The sequence below is a fragment of the Montipora capricornis genome, chromosome 13, assembly GCF_036669925.1.
Source record: "Montipora capricornis isolate CH-2021 chromosome 13, ASM3666992v2, whole genome shotgun sequence".
Lineage (NCBI taxonomy): Eukaryota > Metazoa > Cnidaria > Anthozoa > Scleractinia > Acroporidae > Montipora > Montipora capricornis.
The window spans coordinates 10,015,570-10,020,569 of NC_090895.1; the positions used below are offsets into that span (position 1 = coordinate 10,015,570).

Genomic DNA, 5,000 nt, shown 5'->3' on the forward strand with positions numbered 1-5,000 from the left:
CAACAAACTCCATACACTGTCAACAAACTCCGAACACTGTCAACAAAGGAATTAACCCACAATGCAAGTTGTTTCAATAACTCCCTCGTATACTATTCCGGAATTATTAACCCATAATGCATTTCGATATTTTCCCGCCAAAAATTGAAGATGGATGCAAACACCTTAGAATGGGAGCAATTCTTTGAAGAATTGCTCCAGTTAATGAATGATTATGAAGTCTTTTACAACTCAACAGATTATAGATTGCAAGAAAATATAGTTATTCGAATGGAGTCAGCCCTTCTTGCGCTTCAACAGATCGTACCTTTGGTGATCGATGCAAGACTTGACTGTGCTTCGGTTGTACAAGAAATTTTTAACAACGTCCGTATTTTGTTTTTAGAATGGACAAGAAGAAGGGAAACTCAAACAGGCTCAACAGGTGTCAAGGTGGACTATAAGAAGACGTGTTGTTGAATATGGTTTACAGGAAACAACAGGATTTTCTGAATTGTCTGATAAACGAATAGACTTTTATGTCAAACAGTTTATTGAAGAGCACGGAAGTCTTGTGGGTTGTTCCATAGTCCAAGGTTTCCTTAAGTCACTTGGCTTCAGACTACAGCGCCGCAGAGCAAGGGCAAGCATGTCTCGATTAGATCCGCGTAATTCTCGCATCATATGGGCTATTGTTGTTTCAAGACGAGCATATTCAGTTCAAGGGCCTAACAGTCTGTGGCACATTGACGGTCACCATAGTCTCGTGAACTGGGGATTTGTGACACACGGAGGAATAGACGGTTTCTCAAGGCTGATAGTGTACCTTCACTGCTCCACTAACAACAGAAAAGACACTGTGACTCGCCTTTTTCGCTCTGCTACTGAGCGCTATCACTGGCCTTCACGAGTACGGAGTGATCATGGTGGAGAAAATGTTGGCGTTTGGCAGTTAATGGAAGACGTGCGTGGTCCAAATAGAGGAAGTCTCCTGGCTGGAACATCGGTGCATAATCAACGCATCGAGCGTCTCTGGCGGGATGTATTTTGTACTGTGTGCCATATTTTCTATTACACATTTCAGACCATGGAGGAATCCGGACTGCTTCGGCGAAACAACAGTTTGCACAAGTTTGTACTACACTACATTTTTACCCCCAGAATAAAGAAGGCCCTCCAGTCATTTTCCGCTGCATGGAATCACCATCCTATGAGAACGGAACGCCAATGGTCTCCACTTCAAATGTGGACAAATGGGGTGCTTGACATAAGAAATCATCCACTCATAGGACTTTCTGATATAGCAGAATCCGGAGGGGATGATGATGACCTTGAATGGTATGGTTTCGACCCCTTTGGACCGACGCCCTGTGATGATGGACTTTCCACGGTAATAGTCGAAGATGTGAATATTGACTTACCCACTGGCATCTTAACTTTGTTCAGGCAGAATATTGATCCTTTACAACATTCCGATAGCTTTGGGATTGATTTGTTTCAGGATGGTTTATTGCTATTAACACAGAATACAGACTAGAATAACATGTCGAGGAGTGATAACCATGACATTGTCATGAACGCCAACTTTTAGTTTAATGGTAGTATCTAGAGTATACTAAAAGAGGTGAAATTCAGAATTACGGGAGAGAGAATGTTGATCCGGGAAAGAGGAATAGTGTTATGTATGCTACTCACAGCATAAATCATGTTCTCTCTTATTCATCGTTGTGTATACGTCAGTATTGAAGTATTAGTATAATTTTTAGCGGTGAATCTAAGAATTTAGTGTCATATTTACCACGCTACCCGGTGAATACAACATTTTGGAGGCGCGGCTGCTAAGCTAATCAAGGCTAGAAGACGCTCAGTTAATTTTTTTGAAATTAACACACATTTGTCTGTAAATTTGGCTTGGTAGACAAACGTCTAGACGGAGTTCACGGGAAAAAAAATTTAAAGAATAATGTATGGAAAATTTAACAAAATTAGCTCAGCGACTTATAGCAAAGCTACATCCTTCAAACTTGGTGAATACAATCTTCTACCTAGTTTAGTTAACGTTTTGATTCACAAATTGTGTAAAATTCAATTTTGGAAGAAGTTATTTGCTATCGGATTCCCATACAAACACTGTAATTTCTGACCGCTTTGCCTACTCGTCAAGATGGCGTCGAAAACTGTGATAAGGCCTGTTGGAGACACTTGTTGCTTTAATTGCCCACATAAGTGCGATGATCACTTCGGTCTTTCGACTTTGTTTTTTGTGAGACAAGAACACGAGTAACATAATGCTTGATGCAAGATAAACAAATTTGTACCTTGATTTGATAGTATCTTATGGGTGCAATGCCAGCCATTTGCTACACATCAGTCTTTATTAGCTTTAACATGGGGTGTATTCCCCAAATAAAAATCGAAAACCAAAAAAACTCAAAATAAAATCATGTGGCTTAAATAATAAATAAGTAACACCAAGTACTGGACAAAATTCCAACCTTAAATGCCATTTTTGCTCATAAACTACTTTTGTGTGAAAAACAACCACAACATCCTTATAATAAAAATTTAAAATAGAATTTCCACCAATTCCCTACTTCTCAAATCCCATACATCTTGTTTACCCCCCAAAATTGTGCATAATCATTGTTTTTGATTTCTCTTGGAGCATGAAGATGTCTCACAAGAAATCGAAAACAATGCCTATGCAACTTGTGGGGGAGGTGTATTATGGGATTTGAAAAAGTAAAGAATTTACAAAATAATATACCCCACCCAGAAATGTTAGTGAGGCTGATTTTAATATCAACAAGAGAATATTACCCCAGCTGCTATTTTTCCATTAGCTTTACACTGTATGGTGCATACACAATTACTACCAAAAGTCATGAATTTTAGCTCTGAAAAGTACATTGGAATTGACAAGGCCACAACCTGAATGTTTAATGACCAAAATTTGCAAAATGCAGCTGACTTAATCTGTCAACCTAATAAAAACTTCATAACCTTTCAAGAACAATAGTGAAACACAACAATAATATTGTTAGCCAGACACGGAATTGTTAAAACAAACATGACACCTGTCTGAGCTTCGGTCACAGAAAGGAAGACGTTCTGGCTTACTTTTGTTTTGAAACAGGGAATTTGAACAGAACTCATAATGGTGTAAAATATGGCGAACCGTGTCTCTTGCATTGGATGACACAGCTGTCACAGAAACCATTCTGATTGTTTTCAAACTTAACAATAAGAACAATGCACTAATAGGTCCCAGACAAGTTAAACGTTTTACTACCTCATAATGCACATGAAAAAACAACAAACATGCAGGCAATTCGAAATTCATGAGGTAGTCTTGCTAATGCAGGGTAAATGAGAAGTTGTGTTATGACAGTGACTGACACTGAATTCACCCTTATACAGTATTACAAGAGGAGCTTCCAAGAACTGCATTCAAGCATGCACCAAACTGCTCAAAGCTACTGAAATGTAAAGGTAACTTCACTTCCATGGTACAAGTTGAAGCAAAAATGTTTGTGGTATCTTCAACACTAACATTAACACAACCTGGGAGCAAAGCTGAAGTTGCAGATTTGCATCCATGGCCAGTGAGTAACAAAGCCTAAAAATTTACACAACACATCTTCATTAGCACTGGCAATGAAACTTAATAGCATGCGTGTTACACTTATTACTCTAGGGTTGGTGGAATCTGGCAAACACAGCAAAGATTTGACAAAATCTGCATTAATTTCACCTTTTTGATGTACAAAAAGGTGCTCAAATTTACTTGGTGCTTTTTTAAGTTCTTTTAATAGACCCAGAATAGCTAATCCCTTTCTGAACTGATCAAGAACTCCTTTGTGCTTGATAAGTGTTTCGTGTATCACAAGTGCCTGCACCACTGCTAATTTGTTCTGTTCCTGCAAATTGCAACATACATTTAAAATTATTGTAATCATTTAGATTGCATTTAAACTTCAAGAATTCCAGAACAAGTTCAAGAAAATTAATTTTCACCACCAGGACACAGTAAAGCACTTTAACTTAACCAATTTACATACCGTACCAACTACCAAGGCAATATTAACAGAACCAAGCAAAAACAAAGTTCATACTGGAACAGATTACAGTAGTTAACTTTTACTGTGTTAATAACTATTGAAGGGTACAAGGCATAGCAGAGTACAAACTATTATATCACTTTTTGTTCTCTTATCAAACTGTTGGAAGTACAGTATTAGAAATATAATAGGGGGAAAAACTAAATGCAACACTTACCCTTGCGACATAGCCAGCCAAGATTCCATCAATGATGTCAATGACACTAATTAGCCCTTGCGACACCCTGCTGCAAATCTCCAGTTACAATATACCAATATACAACAGGTGACAAATAGGGGAACCCTGGCCCACCTTGAATCATACTGTGGGCAACCATTTTACCAAGAACTTCAAACACTCCATTTAGCACGTTGTCACTACGGTATATAGGAACTAAACGTTCATATGGGCCTTGAAATATCTTTAACCCTACTTCTCCCTTTGCTAATGCAAGGAAAGCATCTTCGTACGCTTGACGAAGCACTCCTCCATTATCAATTGCTGGCTCTCTTCTGAACTGTAACTTAATCTGCAAATCTGGATCAAAGATAGGGTCCTTGTAAATAAATAAATAACTCAAGAACCAGATCCTCTCTGTCCACTTTTATTTTCTCAGCCAGACCATACCCTTTCATTTTCAACTTAAGATGCTTAAGTATCCCTGAAGCATCCATAGATGTACTAGACTGCTCACATGTATCTGCTTTCTCACACAACTTCTCAGCTGCCAATTCAAGAGAACTACAGTTATTGAGGGCATCTCTGATATCGCTTAGTTCAGCCTCGGGAAACAACACAGTCAAAGAGGAAATGTTTTCATCCATGAGCGAAACATCTGATGATGTTGATGGTACTTCCTCACCCACAAAAATGGATGTTGTAGTGTTTGCTGAACAAGTGAGCTTGTAACTACTTGGAGG

The 5,000-nt window shown here is 38.5% G+C and overlaps 2 pseudogenes; one reads left to right on the forward strand and one right to left on the reverse strand.

Annotated features, from left to right (window-relative positions):
* The first annotated feature begins 61 nt into the window (after nucleotides 1-61).
* Nucleotides 62-1,826, forward strand: LOC138029268 (uncharacterized; annotated as a pseudogene).
* Nucleotides 1,827-3,391: 1,565 nt separating this feature from the next.
* LOC138030465 (uncharacterized) overlaps nucleotides 3,392-5,000 on the reverse strand; it is a 2,116-nt pseudogene continuing 507 nt past the window's right edge.